The 18219-nt window shown below is 40.6% G+C and overlaps 1 protein-coding gene across 3 annotated transcripts in view; it reads right to left on the bottom strand.

Annotated features, from left to right (window-relative positions):
* The window catches only part of LOC135195057 (uncharacterized), a 153326-nt gene that overhangs the window by 117998 nt on the left and 17109 nt on the right, over window positions 1–18219 (bottom strand). For all 3 annotated transcript variants that reach the window (XM_064221406.1, XM_064221405.1, XM_064221410.1), the window contains exon 2: window positions 751–846. The gene's annotated coding sequence lies outside the window, so the exon portion shown is untranslated. The remainder of the gene's footprint in view (window positions 1–750; window positions 847–18219) is intronic.

The raw sequence follows: 18219 nt of genomic DNA, 5'->3' as shown, positions 1-18219 counted from the left end.
TTTCAGCAACGCGGTCACTTTTGTACCCATTGTGTTGAGAGGCAGGAGGCAGTAGTCTCCATAGCTCATAGCTGGGAGAGGTGGCGCCTAGCCAGGAAGATTGTGTCGAGTGCATTCTAAACTTAGCAGGACAAAATGACAGTGGCACATGCACGAGCATATAATCCCCACCTCAAATCACTGCATAAATGAGCAAGATGGGAGGAGGAATGTTAGCAGGAGTGAATATGAAACTCTCCTCAACATATAAAATGAGAGAGAGAGAGAGAGAGAAATCACCTGTAGATCGGTTCGACTGCTCCGAGCTGGGGGGATTACCTCGTCAAGGTCGTCCCTTGTGTAGATTCGGACGTTATCTGTAACAGTTATTGAAAGCAATGACTTACGGAATGGATGCAAGGTGCCAGGTACGGGTTAAAATTACGGCCTGCACTGGGATAGCTAAAATGACCGTTGACATCGCAACTTCGTTCGTCCACCAAGATATCCAAGAACTTAGTTCTATTCATCTTTAAACTACGTATTACGATTGATTAGGGATTGGTTAGAAACCATGAATTCGAATGACGCGTCAAGAGCAATCTCAGCTGAATAATATGGTATCGTGCAGGTCGAGGTAAAGACATATCATAAGGCTTCTAGGATTGTGGTAAATACGAGAGCACCTACAGAGAGAGAGAGAGAGAGAGAGAGAGAGAGAGAGAGAGAGAGAGAGAGAGAGAGAGAGAGAGAGTCATATAATTTCCTCACCTGGGAATAACATGAAGTGAAAACTTAATACAGGTGGATCCACGGATTCTCTGGTGAAAGGGGTAACTGGAATAACCTCTCTGTCGTTACCACCCCCTGCAAAGAAGAGACAAAAGATAAATATAAACATGTAAATGCATAACTGCAGGATAATTCATGTCAAGCTAAAATACATAATACTCACAGCTCAACAATAAAATGACGAAAGAAACCATCCTCGGCCTGGCAGTTCACGCATGACACTGCCATAATATTTAAATAAAGTATATATAAATTATACATATATATATATATATAATATATATATTATAAATTGAATGAACTGATCAAAAAAAACGAACGCGCACAAATTTTGCCCAACATAAAAGCACTACAGTACACAACCGCAACTTCGTTCTTTGTTCGTGCAGACCAGCCAGACGTAACACGTGCACGTCATATAAATAATGGCCTGTCCTGACACGTGTCTGAAATGATTTACTCGAAATGACTGCGATTTCGCTTAACATTATTTGTTCCCATTCAGCCCCGCCTCAGTTTTCTGCTGCAGTCACACAGCAACAACAACAACGATGACAATGGTTTCCCTGCCCAAGAATACGTAAAAAAAATGCTATATACAAATACTTAAAAAAAAAAAAAAAAACTCACATGAATGAATCTTACACAAACTTGAGTAACAACAGGCAAGCAAAATACAGATCAGGAACGAAACGTTTGAGGGGAAGACTAGATATTACAAAATGTACGCTTCCGATGTATTTTTTTTTTTTTTTTTTTTTGCACCCAAATATGTCTCCCATAAAATCCCCTTTCAACTTGGCAATTGGTAGCGGGAGGGAGGAATGGTAGAGAGAGAGGAGAGAGGAGAGAGAGAGAGAGAGAGAGAGAGAGAGAGAGAGAGAGAGAGAGAGAGAGAGAGAGGCCCTAATGCCTACAGCTTAAGAACCCAGGCCTCCGATCATTCGGTCGGTTTGTCTGCCGGACAATGGTGAGATGGAGGTGAACTTGAGTCTCTGTCTCTCATGTATGTATACTCAAACTCCTATTCGTGGAGACAATAATTCTCTCTCCCATTATATTGACTAAGTCTTGTGCTCTACTGCAAATACCTGCCTATTTTCTGATTTGACTATCATTTTCTCTCTGACACTGAACAGACTGCCTTTACAATCCCATCTCTTTTATTTAGCTGAATAACATCGTATTTACATACCGAATTGAATCCCTCTCCCTCCCAGGTTATCCTTGATTGTATACCTTGAATAGTTACAAGGACGGGTTGCGTCATGACCTCCATTATTCCTCACAACAACAAGAAGACACGGCATTAGAGCAACGCTGAATAACAACTGCAATACGAACCCTCCCCAAAGTTCCTTCAGGGACATGATGTTTCTATACTGGACTGAGAGCATGTATATACAACAACCCCGCGGAAGGATCTGCTGCAACCAGATATGGGTCACCACGTCAGCAAATGAGGTCACCAGGTTGTGCGTCTCATCAGAGGAGCGCAACTCAAAATGACCTCCGTGACCGAAGGCAGCAACACCTTTAAATTTTGCTAACGAACTTCAGCAGATGATACAGTCACGTGACCAAAAGTGGTGGACACCCTTTCAATATGAGAAGAAATGAAATTTTCGGCGAAGAAACCATCCGTGTGGCCAGGAGAAAGGGAAAGGCGACGGAACGACGTTCTTCTTGAATTCCATATATCCATTCTGAAGTATTTCTGCAATAACGAGGTGACCAGGAACTCTTAACTAATGACTTTTATACACACACACACACATATATATATATATATATATATATATATATATATATATATATATATATATATATATAATATCATATACACACGCACACAAATGTGTGTGAAATATAGCCTTTGCGGCAAGACTTGAACAATGATCCATCAAGGAAGTTCTTCAATAACCAATCAAATCCACGTGGCAACTGGGTAAGGGAGGAGGATGGCTGTGTGAAGAAAAGGCAGTGAACGATGCTGATGAGGACAAGCACGCCAGGAATCTCCAAAGCACAAGAGGGTCTTCATGGTTCAGAATACAGAATCTACCTTTGGGGACGATGTAACCGTGGTGGATCGCGCGAGCGTCATGACGAATACCAAATAACTTTTCTACTTAACGGACTTTGTCTTCGATAAGTTACGCGTAAACATAGAGCAATACTTATGAAGTACAGGCAAGCATATACGTAATATAATTGTGGTTAATAACTTGAACAGGCAACTTTACCAGATATTCAAATCTGAACAAAAGGCCGAGTAGCCCGACAAATTGAGAATAGTGGACAACCCTCTTGATTTTCAACGAATGAGGACAGATAATCATCGCAGTTATCCTTTCTAAGTACTGGCAGCAATTAAACAAGTCATACGCAATTCAAGGTTTACATTATTGCACTGGAACCGAAATTAAGCACACGAGAGAGAGAGAGAGAGAGAGAGAGAGAGAGAGAGAGAGAGAGAGAGAGAGAGAGAGAGAGAGAATTTCAGTAAGATCTAGTAGATAAAAATATCACCTGCATTGCACTAAGAATGAGGGAGAATATAAATCTACTTAAGTGTTATATATACATACACACAATATATATATATATATATATATATATATATATATATATATATATATATATATATATATATATATATATATATAAAACACTGTCTTTGTACTGCACTCGTTCGTACCGGGCGCATCCTCTCTTCCGTTTGGGTGCGACACTTTCCAAAGCCGCCGTCACGTGGCGTCAGAGGCTGCGGGGAACGTTTCTGAAACTGACTGGCTGTCCCCCCGATGGAAGTGAAAGTGCGTACTGTACCATCATTGCTCTCCTCCTCGTGAGGAGCTACCTCGGCGACATACGGTGAGTATCAAGAGTATAAAGATTTAAATTATATACTATGCAATATGACAAGCATGCTCACAGCGCAGTTGCTTATTTGTTATACTCCTCACGTGTACGCTATACTTTATTCTTTACCAAAGGTAGAATTTCTTCGCTACGCAAAGCGGAGCTGCGCACAACTAGCTTTTGTAAGTGGCTGGCGCCTCTTCAGCTTATATACTGCAAATGTGCTCATGACAAAATAGGCGAGCGCACCCACACAAATAAGTAAGTTCCTTAGTAAGATTTGGTGGGTCGCAACAGGGTGCATCCACAAAGGCGCTGATCTAACAATTTAGTGTATAACCTTAAAAGATGATACACGAGAGAGAGAGAGAGAGAGAGAGAGAGAGAGAGAGAGAGAGAGAGAGAGTACACGGCGTGCATGCATACACACACACAGACAGGTACAAATGCGCATTAGGTTCGACGTTCCAAGCAAGTAGGCGTAGAGTGGGCGTCAATACCTGCGTTAACCAACACGGGGGGAAAAGGGGGCCTGGCCTGTCAAAGGAAACATGAGAAAAAGGTCCGGGCGACAGTCAGGACAGCAGAACGACCTCCCACGCAAACAACGGCTCAACTTTGTCAATCAACGGCACGCAATGGTCGTCCTTCTTAGAAATAAATATAGGCAATAAAGGGGGCTTGGGTCCCCAAGCCTCATCAGGGAAGTTCAACGCCTCACGAATAAAACAAAAACGTAAAATCTAACCTGTTTTTACGCCCTGTGATCCCGTTAGCTATATGGTATTATAAAATAGGCTTTGGTGTGTCTACGGGGACAAAAACATACATATATATATATATATGAGATACTATAATTACGACCAAAATTAATGGTGAGAGAGAGAGAGAGAGAGAGAGAGAGAGAGAGAGAGAGAGAGAGAGAGAGAGAGAGATCTGATCAAGTCCCAACTCCGGATAAATCGAGTATAAACCGTTACTGCAGATTGCAACACACTTTAGCATATTATTGCAAGCGACAATCCGGTTACATTGAAGCCCATAGGCCACAGGAGTAAAGATTAAGTAATAAAAGAACGATATTATACAGTTTCCACCCAGAGAGGCTATCTATTCAAGTTACCGTTATGGAGCCACTGACAAGGCGTCCTGCCTACGTCCTTCCTACATAGTCCCCACTCGGAAAAAAGAAAAAAAAAAACGTCATGGTGAACCCACGGCTCAACCCCTAAAAAGGTCTCAAGTCTAGATTTACGCCCAAAAATCTATCATAGCAGCCTCAAGATTCTACATACATTGGATTCACACACACACACAAAGTTTTGAGACAACACAGACGCACGAGAACATTTTGAGAATTTCATGCAAAAGAAAGCAGGATTAAAATGTTTTTACACACGCACATTAGAGCAAATATAGAAGTACGTTCAAATAAAACCCAGTACGAACATCAACCCAGGCAAACAAAAATAGGTGCAGCTGAACAAAAAAAAAGAACGTATATCCCCCCCCCACCCCAAAAATAAAATTAAGAATATCAGCGTACGATAAAGAAAATAACGCATTCCCAGAAAAGAACAGGTAAACCCCCAAAAATGAACAATACAAAATATATGCACCTGAACAAAGGGAAGTACGCACCCTAAAAGGCGACAAAACCAAATGTGTGTCCCGGAACAAAGAAAAGAAAATACATCCCTGAGAAAATAGGACAAGAGGTTTGTACCTCAATTTGGCTCAAGACAATGAATTCAGAGAAGGAACAGACAAAAGCTATATTTCAAGGAGCAAGGATAATGTCATTACAAAAAGACAAAAACATACAAATGAACAATGCCGCACGATAAAATGCAACAGTTGGAACAAAGACGGGACAAAAATGACACAAACCAGATGTATCCACCTGAACAAAGAAGACATGTTAGTAGATGACTTGTACATGAACAGAACAAATAAACCATGAGATGGAGGCTATGTGAACAAAAAAAAAAAAAAAAAAATGCACCATGAGATTTAAGTAAGCAGAATCAAGATACCATAACATATTAGGTATCTACTATTTATACAAGCGCTTCACAAAATGTGCTCTATAACCTAGGACATCACGCAATGTTTGGCTTACGAAAATTGACATAAAAAATGTGTTGCAGAACGCAGACACCACCAAACGTTTGTTTTATGGACTCATACATCACAAAATGTGTTTTTTTAATGTACACAAACAAATATACATGAAACATTTCAGAAGTGTATGTTTGTTGCGGCTAAATGAAATGAGAAAATAATCATCCTTGTGTATTAATTATACCAGTATTAACTTATGCATCAGAAACTTGGAGCCTTACTAAAGGCTTAGAACATAAGCTAGTTACAACTAAAAATGCTATGAAAAGAACAATGATGGGAATAACACTAAGAGACAGAAAAGGAGCAACATAGATACGAGAACAAACTAAAGTAGAGGATATTTTAGCAACAAGGAAAAAAATGGGCGTGGGCAGGATATATCATGAGAATGTCAGATATAATAGATGGACGAAAAGAATAACAGAATGGGTGTCTAGAGATTGCAAACGAAGCAGGGGAAGGAAGAGAAGACGATGGATTGACGAGCTAAGGAAATTTGCGGGTATAGAATGGCATAGAGACACCATAAACAGACGGGAGTGGAAGGACATGTCACAGGCCTTTGAATGCAGCGGGCTAGAAACGGCTGATGATGATGAAGAAGAAGATGATGATGATGATGATGATGATGATGATGATGATGATGATGATGATGATGATGATGAGACGACTTTCAAAAGGACTTGTGGGGGAAAATGAAACATCTGAAAAGCGTGAGGAATGGTCTCACAAATATTTTTGAGGAAAGTTTGTAACAGAAACAGAACTAACGCGAGCGCAAAAAAAAAAAAAAAAAAAAAAAAAAAAATTATCAGAGGAAATAAACGAACGACTGGGGTCCGGTCAAAAGTGAATGGGTGCCCATCACTGAAACTTATAAAAAAATCGGCAGTAACAACGAAACCCAATCAACCTCTACATGAAAATCAATGTCTATTACATATGACTGCATTCTTAATATGATATACTGAAATATATCTTATTTGCATGAAATGGACAAACGTTACGCCACGAAAGCAACAAACAATCCATCCACTGAGAGGTTTATTAAGCAGTTAAAAATATCTGAAAGGTAACTAAACTACACCTTCCTCAATACAACCAGTTTACTCCAAACTATAATGTTATTTCCAGCCTTCAATTAAGTCCATAACCATCAAATATCGTGACCTCCGGATGACCTCCAAAAAAAAAAAAAAAAAAAAAAAAAAAAAAAAAAAAAAAAAAAAAAAAAAAAAAAAAAAAAAAAAAAAAACAAAAAAAAAAAAAAAAAAAAAAAAAAAAAAAAAAAAAAAAAAAAAAAAAAAAAAGGGGGGGGGTACAAGAGCTGTATCAAAGTGGGGTGGGCATATTTATGGCAGATACTAATAGCAGAGAGAGAGAGAGAGAGAGAGAGAGAGAGAGAGAGAGAGAGAGACTAAAACACAAGAATGAATGAAAGGGAAGGAGAGGAGGAAGAGGAAAAAATGAAGGGAGGAGGAGGAGTGCAGAAGGAAGATACTGTGGGGACAAGAAAATCACCGAAGGGGGGGAAGAGTCGGGGATAACTCCTTTGTTTCGAGCACTACACGTCAAAAGGAAGAACTTCCTTCGCCTTCAATGGGGCTTTAACGAGGTTGTGAGACATGGGGAGGGGGAGGGGGAGGGGGAGGGAAGAGGGTGGACTATAACAGAAAAGGGAACGGGTGGGGGGCGGAAGGAAAGAAGTAAAGGGGAGATGAGAGGAAGAAGGAAATGGGGAGGGACAAAGATCGAAAATATGGGAATGATGTGAGGGTGGTTATCTCCCTTATTTCACTGATTGACAGGAGAGAGAGAGAGAGACAGTGAGTTACATGAATTAGGATGTTTCAACATTAGTCCACCCGAGGAGACATTATTTGCTCATTCTCCAGGAGCAGATTTTACTATTCATTCACAGTGTCCTGATGATCTTGTCTAGCTTTCTTTTAGAGTCCGCCACACTGTTGCTGTTTACAACCTCTGGTGGCAGTTTATTCCAAGTGTCACATACCTTGTATGTAAAGAAGTTCCCACAAACAGATGTTCTAGTTTCCATCCGTTATGTCTTATCTGGTTTTCGTTTCATGTGAAGAGGTTACTGTCTACTTCTGTTATGCCGTTCAGTATTTTGAATGTTTCTAATAGTTATCCTCGCAATCGTCGTGTTTCTAAGTCATACATATTCAGGCTTTCTAGTCATCCTTGTTGACCTATTTGTCTGACGGATGAAAATAGTCTATTTAAGTCCTTTCCTAGTGTTGGTGCCTAAACTGTAGGGCATATTCAAGATGTGGTCTAACTGTTGATGTGTAGAGCTGCAGCACCGTTTCCTTAAATCTGTATCTCAACTGCCTCTTTATGTATTCCACTAGTTTCTGTGCCTTCTTTCAGCTTTTATTAACTGTTTTGTGGAATTTAAGTCCTTGATAATAATGGCTCCAAGGTCCTCTTCTTGTTCTACACTATTTACGTCATTCCCAAGAAGTATGTAGTTGGCATACGGGTTGTTTGTTCCTATTTGTAAAAGTTTGCACATATCCCAGTTAAAATATATGTCATCTTTTTTATCACTCTCATATTTTCCTTAAATAATGTGTTAAACTTTCCACTGTATGTGGGTCTGCTACATTTACACCTAGTTTGGTGTTATCTGCATATTTGGCTATCGTGTTTTCTAGTTCTGCGACCCAATCTGCTATTTCTCCTACAGTTCCTAAAGCTCTAACTTTTGTCATTAGTTTCTTGCGTGGAACTTTGTCCAAGGCCTGGCTTTTTTAAGGCTTTCAACAACCGATTCATGTTCTCTCTCTTTCATAACGCATCTACATAAAGTAGCTGAACGCCGCAATCTTTTAAAACGAACACTTATCCAGAGCGTTGAACCCCGGTTGCAAAAGGAGCAGCTGCAAGGGTTCAGACAGACACACACACACACACACACACACATACAGGCCATGGTCCAGCACCTGCTTCCTTTCTCGCTTCCCGTCAACATCTGCAACGTCACGGGAAACGATCTGCTGTAGCAGCGGCAGGAGGCCTACACGTGGAATACAGTTTAGGTTAAAGGCCAAGCGCTGGGACCTAAGAGGTCACTCAAAGCTGAAAGGGAAATCGAGAGTAGAAAGGTTTGCAAAGGTGTAACAGGAGGAAAACATCAAAGCAGTTGCACTACGAAACAATTGTTAGGACAGGGTGCAGAGCGAGATGGGAGAGAGAGAATATGAATGCAAAGAACCTTCAGTGCACCTCCATGAGGAGCGCTGATGGCACTACACACCCCCCTTATGGGAACACATCAAGAACAAAACGTCGACGGCCATGCAAGCAGTAAGAAGACACGAATCAGATTTCATGACTTTAATTTTTCATGGACGGGTCAATGAGTCTACTCGTTCACCGGATCGACGTATATCGCTCGGCAACTTGCACCAGACCTTATAGGTTTGGTGTGAGCGTCAACGAGGGGTATAGTGTGTGCGCGCTTATGGGATATGAATACAGTACAAACATTTTTTTCCTTTCGTGTAACAGTGAGACAAGATGAAAAGACGCCGTTACTGAAGCTGCGAACAATGACTAAGATGAAAACACAAGAAAGTTGCGTAGGTGTTTGGGGCAAATGATCCAGGCGAAAGCCACAAAAAGCCGAGTGAGAAATTAGTGTAGATTTAAGGATGAACACAATTCAGTAGTGAAAAGGAAAGCCACTCCTAATAATGTCATCCAGACCTCACGATTAAAACTGACTAGGGAACCCAACAGTGACATGGGTGGCGCTTGTAGATTTCGTTCTTTCTTAAGAGTCCTGGTTCCAATGACAAATTATCACAATCAAACTCATCACTCAATCTAAAGAATGAGAGATAGAACGACGAACAATACCAACCTAATTCTATACTGAATGTTATTCATAATTGATTGTGTCTATTAAAACTGGCGTCACAACATCTAGGTTATTCATAAAGCAACAACAACATTACAAACGAAAACCCCTTTTCCAAGTTGGCAATAGAATCATCCCATGTTTCCCTCTACCGAAATAATAACGACCTCGTCGAGGCCCTCGCGTTTGATAGCATTCATTATTCATTTTGACAGCAATGAATAGGAGCAGTTGGTCTCTCTCTCTCTCCCAATCCTACATTCGTCCCACAAACTCGACTAACATCGTAGTACCTATTAAACTCCTTAGGTTGGTCGTCCGGTTTTGAGCTAAAAGCGTAACCACTGAGCTACGAGGCGCCACACACACACACAGAGAGAGAGAGAGAGAGAGAGAGAGAGAGAGAGAGAGAGAGAGAGAGAGAGAGAGAGAGAGAATTTCCGCCCTGGATCAAATCACGATTCAGCCCTAAAGAGACCCACCTTCAGCTGAAAATGCCTCCCCTCACGGAACGCCAAAGGCAGACAGGTACGGGTAGGCATTTCCTTTGTGTGTGTGTGTGTGTGTGTGTGTGTGAGAGAGAGAGAGAGAGAGAGAGAGAGAGAGAGAGAGAGAGAGAGAGAGAGAGTCGTCATCATTCCAATAGTTCAAGAAATGAGCCGCACAGCATTAACTCAAAGTTGTGTCCTCCTCTGCCTCAACCTCTTCCACCTCCACCTCTACCGTAACTAACCTGCCAGACGACGCATGGCATGGCTATAACCCCTTCAGACAGACATCTGGGCTCTGCCGTCTGCCAGATGGAGGCATTTCCTCCCCAGCAGGTCCTTCTCACAAAGGAGGCCGAGGCGGTGTCTTTCAAGGTAACTAAAATTATCGTCATTAGACTCTTTCGTCAAGGTGGCAAAGGCGCCTGACGACGAGAGAATAAAAAATCTGCTTATTCTGTCATTATTATTACTCTTTATGCACGCTGTAATAACCTAGTGGTGGAGAAGAAACCAAATCGGCTTGGCAAATAAATCAATGAATATGTATAAATTTGATCATGCTTTGCACCTACCATATAGAATTGAAATTGACTAAACTGAGAGAGAGAGAGAGAGAGAGAGAGAGAGAGAGAGAGAGAGAGAGAGAGAGAGAGAGAGAGAGAGAGAGCGTGTTATTTGAATATCCGATATTCGAGGAGTTATCTCACCCGTGGACAAGAGGGGCCTTCTTTGGAGACCATAGGGGAATCGGGAACAAAGAGTTATGGACCTGATTTTCGACTGTATTATATAATAGTAAACATTCTGACAGAGCCTGATCACTTACGGCCGCCGTTCTCGCCCACCCAACAGCAGTCGACTGCGAATTTCCGGCTTTGACCAACAAAAGGGACATGAACAGAGAGAGGGCTGGGTTCCCCTACCGGGAGCCGTGAGCGCTATCACTTGCACTACATAGCCTGTGCGCATGGCTATGAATGACTTGTCATCGGTTCCACCCTGTGTAGACTTTAATATTAATACTTATTGCCGTTATTGCATACAAGGAGCCGGATAAGTTATAGATGAAATGGCTGGTCGCACAGCATCTGGGATCATCCGGTGGGAACTTGTCCCTTGACGTTCGTATATTCGTGCAGATTCGTAATGATTGAGATATAGTGCGCCAGAAAACTCTGCCTAACTTCTCTTAAGTTAGGCAGAGTTTTCTGCCGCGATCACAAATGATGTACGAACAGCTTCTGTTGGGTTATGAAAAAGGAGGCAGTTCTGGGATTATGGTGGAAATTGAAGAGCCAGGTTTTCTATTTTGAATGAATGTACAGGAAGATTTGGAATTGGGAACTTTTATTTCGTAGATGCAGTTTCATTGCATTCATGCCTACGCTGGATGCTATTTGATCGATAGCGAATATCTCAAGCTATATTTGGTAGGGAGCGAATTTCTATGATAGACCATGTGAGCTACCGTTCTACCCTGATAATTCTTTATGAGGATGTTTCTGAAATATATGATAACGCCTTACGCATTCCTTTTACTTTTGTCGGACAAAGCTTGAATAACTTTCGCTGAAGAAGGTTCTATTTCCTCAGCTGTGTCAATCAATTGGCTCTCAGTGAAGGCTAAGGTGATGGGAAAGGAGGAGGAGGAGGAGAGTGAAACCATCCCACGTCAAATCCTTTGTGTGTGTAAATATCACAAAGAAAAAAACAAATAAAAATGTAACATGTTACCAAGAAAACGGCATCCCGACCCCAACCACGAGAAAACACTTCGTGGTTTAGCCTGGCAGAGAGAGAGAGAGAGAGAGAGAGAGAGAGAGAGAGAGAGAGAGAGAGAGAGAGAGAGAGAGAATTAAAGCTAACCTGAGTAATAGAAGGAAAAAATCCTAAAAACAAAGCCCTATAAACATTTCAAACGAATCCCCGAAGAACGAGCAAACAAACACTGGCGTGACCTTGCAATGAATCACAGCAACGTGCAAGGATTTCTCCACACTTCTGTTGCAGCAGGGTTGACCCACAAAGCAGGCTTCGAGGGAAAAATGAAAACATTTGATTCTATTATTGACTTTCGGGGTAAAACCCTGTTTTGCAATTGGACGCGTGGGGGCAAATGTGAACACAACAAAGCGAAAAACATTGGTGATGCTGTTCAAGTTTATCGCTGTTCACAAGTGCAACATACAACTCGCTGATATTCAAAGATCGATTTTACATGTATGTAATTGTGTAATATATATATGAATATATTATATGATATATATATATATATATATATATATATATATATATAAAGGTTTTGCTACGCTTTTCATTTTTCCTTCGAGGCAAAAACCTTTATTTATACATCGCATCACGTTTTATATACTTCGTGATCAAGTATTCATATATATATTATATATATATGTATATATATATATATATATATATATATATATATATATATATATATATATATATATCATATAGTATATATTATATAATGTATATTATATATATTATATTAGTATATATATAATATATATATATTACGTACGTAATCGTTTTATATACTTCGTTATCAAGTTATTCATATCTATATATATATATATATATATATATATATATATATATATATATATATATATATATATATATATATATATATGACGTATGTACTATCATTATATATATTATATATATATATATATATATATATATATATATATATATATATATATATTATATGACGTACGTAATCGTTAACTAGCTGTAACTCTAACAATGTGTTAAAACTTTCCGCTCACTTCTCATTTAATGCATGACCTTCACTTCATCAACGAACCCAATGCTTTATGACTCAGAAATGGGTCAGGTTTATATGTATATGTATGTGTATATATATATATATATATATATATATATATATATATATATATATATATGATTATATTGCTGACGCGTGCGCACCGAATCCTAGAGGATTTTTATAATTGTAGCTCTCATTTACCTCCATCTTAAACGCACCCTGGAACTTCCTGGATCCTCCTAAACCTTGACAGACCAAATAGCAGCTCTTCTAATTGCTGTGCTCCACCTCCTTCATAGTGGTTCACTAACATATCATACTCCATTCTTTCCACGTGTCCAAACCATCTCACACCAAACGCACTTTTCTCCTGCTTCACCTTTTTACCATTTTTCTTCTAAACAACTTGAACGCCCTTCTCCTTTCTTGACAGACAGCATCCACACTTCCTCGCTTCACCTATCCTGTGACTGGCATCTCTCTCAATATGAAGCATATTGTGAAGTCATCCGTCATATTCACTGTTTAACATCGATGCAGTTCAACCACAGCCAATTTCATTCTTCCGCTATTCACACTAACATTTACCGTCAACCCTTCTTGCTTTCCATCATCCTCGGAACCGTAACCTCTCTCACATTCGCTCTCTTGCATACAAGCTAAACCTCTCAGTCATTTCTCTTCACTATTCCCAGTAAAGGACTGAATCTTCTATTTTTCTGTTCACTATTCCCAGTAAAGGACTGAATCTTCTATAAACATTAGTCCTTTCAAACGCGCTCATCACCAACTCTCTCGTCAAACCACGTACATTCTACTGCCCTTTCTCTGACTACTCACATAACTTCATTCTTAATAATTGCTGGACAGCCGTGAAGACTTGACATCACTGAGACAAACGGATTCATAGCCAACATGCCACTCACTCCCATCTACGTATTCCAAACCACGTTTTACTTCCATCTCAAAAGCTCTCGCTCACTCAAAAACTGAATGACCTTCCACACCATAAACGCTTTAACACCTACTCCATCCGAGCCATACTTTTTTCTAGATCCATGCATGCAGTATTAAATCATACGCCAGTTCTTCCTCCTTCACTTTCAAACTTCTCACATTAACTGTTTCATTATACTTATACTGATAATAAATGTTTATTAAGTGTCTCTAGAAAGTAACACGCGTTTACTGGATGAAATTTTTTACGCTTACAAAACATTTAAATATAAATATCACACGTTCCTAATCATTTTCTCCGGATAATTTCAGGCCTGGGCTACGTAAGGACATGAAACTCCCCCAAATCCCATCGGCCTTTACTCTAGAAAAAGAGAGCCGAACAGAACACATCCTTCGGATACCTTTTGTGACAACTGAAGCGCTTGTCAAAAAGAGTATGGTTGCAAAACTGTTACAGGAAATAGAGGAAAGGAAGCGATTAGAAATATACAAACGGCTCATAGGAAGTAGGAAACTAGTGTATTCAGGGAATATATAACTTTTGAAATCGGGGGATTTCCTCGGGAGATAAATGTTGAAACACATACACATACATGCTCTGCGGCGGCACTCTCGATACTCCAACTAGCAATACCCTTGACGCAAAGCTGAACCCCTTCCCAGAGAGAGAGAGAGAGAGAGAGAGAGAGAGAGAGAGAGAGAGAGAGAGAGAGAGAGAGAGAGAGAGAGAGGAGGGGATTCACTTCCAGAAGCAAAAACGTCAGCTGTTTCTTCCTCCTCACCCAAATTCTTTTTATCACCATTACTTATCTATCTGGAATAGGAGTCTGGGGGAGGGGGACAATTCATCGGATCGATTTTCACTTTCATCATCGCCATCAATGGGTAATCCCTCCTTTACTTCACGACTCACCTATCATACTCTCTCCCTACACTGCTTGCGCATCTCTTCAAATTATCTGTTGACTCGTCTATGCATTCTCTCTCTCTCTCTCTCTCTCTCTCTCTCTCTCTCTCTCTCTCTCTCTCTCTCTCTCTCCCCATTCCATCCCCTCCGAAAACTACACTTATGATTTGCCTTCCCTCTTCATATTTCCTAAACTTTATTGATTGAATCGAACTGAATATAGAATTTAGGCCAAAGTCCACCCACTGGGCCCCATGAGGCCATTCAGCGCTGAAACGGAAATTGACAAGTCAAAGGTTTGAAAGGTGTTACAGGAGGAGAGCCTCGCAGTTGTATTATGAATGAATTGTTAGGAGAGAGTGGAAAGTAAGATGGTACAGTACACGGAACGAAAGGGGTTGCAGCTAGGGACCGAAAGCACGCTGCAAAAAAAACATTAACTAATGCCTACAGTTCACCGCATGAAGTGCCCCCTGACGGCTCTACCCAGCTCCGGGGGTGCCCAACCCTCATATCACTCTCCTTTCCTTGGTATCGATCAAAACCGTGAAGCAAAACAAGCTTCAGTGAACAGAACCAAAGGCAATTCTCAAACGTCAACTTGAATAAACGAAACAACTCCAAAAAAGCTGGTGGTTCAAACACACAATCAGGACCCATCTCTCTCTCACAGACTGGAGATGAGACCGTCGTCCGCAGGAAGACCAGGGGCACACATTTTGTCTAAGCGATGGTAACATCTGCCTCAGTGTGTCTGTATGTATATTAAACCGGGGTGTACTGCCAGGCGTTCATCTGCTGCTGACTGAGGTTCCTACCGCTGACAGTCGATGTGTTTGATTTAAAACCTCGGGGGCTTTGGCACACTATACTATTATAATTATTTTTTGTTGTTAGCTTTGTTCACACACACACATATATATGTATATATATAAATATATATATGCCTAGGTCAGAGAGAGAGAGAGAGAGAGAGAGAGAGAGAGAGAGAGAGAGAGAGAGACTGTCCAGTATGCAATACTGTACACAAAATTCACAAACATAGTCATAATGAAGATATGCACGCAATTTATGCCAAAGGCAAGGTCAGGACACCTCCCAGAATTTCATCGGTTGAAGGTCGTTTGTCTGCCCCCCATTTAGTGAGGAGGCGTTGTCCTACATTTTCAAACTTTCTTCTTGATTGTCTTAACCTCACTATATACGAGATCTCGTTGGAGGAAAAACTTCGTAGGTATATCCAAATAAAAACAACAATTGTACATGTGGCTTTAGGTAGGATTGTCTGAATTTGATAACGAACACGTTTGTTTTGCAAGTGTCACTTTGATTACCTACCCATCACTACCCTAGGGTCATCAATACGGTATTGTGCTAGTGGGCATCCCAAAAAAGAAAATACCTCGGCCCTATAGAATAATAGAAAATAAATTCCCATTCTTCAGTCAAAAGTCGTCTCACAAATCCTTAACGGAATCGGGAAAAGAAAAAAATTACCAACGACTGGAGGACTTCCGCCGCCCACGATACAGTACCTTAGGTCCTGTGTGCACCGGATGAGGATGTGCAAGTAGTACGGGGGAACCCCGCCGCTCTCTCTCTCTCTCTCTCTCTCTCTCTCTCTCTCTCTCTCTCTCTCTCTCTCTCTCTCTCTCTCTCTCTCTCTCGTTAAAGAAAGCATGATCACGAAGAGTTCGATATAAAAGCCTAGTCATGTGACATTTCAATGGTCAATCGATTTCCAAATTGAGGGACACCAACACACATATATAGCACGCGCGCGCGGTGTGTGTGGAGAGAGAGAGAGAGAGAGAGAGAGAGAGAGAGAGAGAGAGAGAGAGAGAGAGAGAGTTAAAATCCGAATTCTTTATCTTCGCCGGGCCTGGGTTATTATACATATTTATCATCAGGAGCAAAAGGAAGTGCTCGAAATATATGGCTGCTACTTTAAAATAGAGCTTTAAGGGCCTTTTATTTCATATTAAACTGGTGTATTAAAGTAAAAGACATTGCACACACACAACACACACACACACATATATATATATATATATATATATATTATATATATATATATATATAATTATATATAATATATAATGTATAGGTGTAATACTTTGTAATAGTATATAAGTAAATCATGAGCAACCTTGTCCCAACAAAGATCTTAAGAGAACAAAAGCACCAACAAGGAAGGACTTATAAAACTCAAGAACGTCTGAAGACCTTGTGAGTGCGTCGTTTGACTGGAAGGGTGATAATCCGGACAGTAAATATATAACTCGACTCGCCGTGGCTGTACCTGTACCTCAAGGCGTTTTATTGCCTTGACAGAAAATATCTCGGTAATCATTACACCGTGACAACCTCGTCAAGACAACAACAGACAATACCTATGGCATATAAGCACAGAGAGAGAGAGAGAGAGAGAGCGCTCTCATATCCAGCATTTCACATGTCACGTCTAACAAAGAAGTAAAAATCATCTAGAGACGAGAAAAAACAAACGCACCAGAGCACAAACGAGCGCAGAGCATTCCAAGCATCGCAAAGGATGAACCCGGAGGGTTAAACACATTATGAAGACCACCTCAAACCGACGCGTACCTCAGAAACTTGTTTTCCTGGGGCAAGCACACCCTAGAGGCCTTCTTCGAAAACGCCACGGGACCAACGGCACGAATTCATTCAAGCTGGACTGACTGCCAATCATAATCTTGAAATACACAACGTGGTCGGTAAAGGCGTTCAAACCCCTCCTCCCCTAAACCACAACACCTACTTTCGCTGCTTCAAATTAAACTCAAGCTGCTGATATTAACGCAACTATACAAACTTATCACGTCTTACGTAACTAGGCGGGGAGAGAGAGAGAGAGAGAGAGAGAGAGAGAGAGAGAGAGAGAGAGAGCCAATCTCCTCCCACCCCCCCCCACCCCCCTCCCCCAAGTCCGGATGATTTCAGGTTGCCTTGCCAGATACGCCAGGTCTGTACCCTGTACCCTCGAACAATGCGGAGGTGACTTAGCAAAACCCGAGAACTGCGAAATAGTCGATGCATAGGAAGCGAAGGAAGATATGTATCAACATTTATATAGCATTGAAACGAATAAACAGGTCATGAAGGCAGGTATGCATTCGTGCGTACAAGCATCACACAACTCTCTCTCTCTCTCTCTCTCTCTCTCTCTCTCTCTCTCTCTCTCTCTCTCTCTCTATATATATAGATATATATATATATATATATATATAATAATATATATTACATAATAGTATATATATATAGTACGTGTGTAGTAACTTTTTTTCAAAGGACAAGAGAGACCAACACTATATTACGACCAATGTAAAAGACAGAATAGCCTACTAGACGAAACATGGCTTAATCTATTCCCCATTTTTAATTTATGACAAAGATG

The sequence above is a fragment of the Macrobrachium nipponense genome, chromosome 15 (assembly GCF_015104395.2).
Source record: "Macrobrachium nipponense isolate FS-2020 chromosome 15, ASM1510439v2, whole genome shotgun sequence".
Taxonomy (NCBI): domain Eukaryota; kingdom Metazoa; phylum Arthropoda; class Malacostraca; order Decapoda; family Palaemonidae; genus Macrobrachium; species Macrobrachium nipponense.
This window is presented reverse-complemented; position numbering and strand designations above follow the sequence as displayed.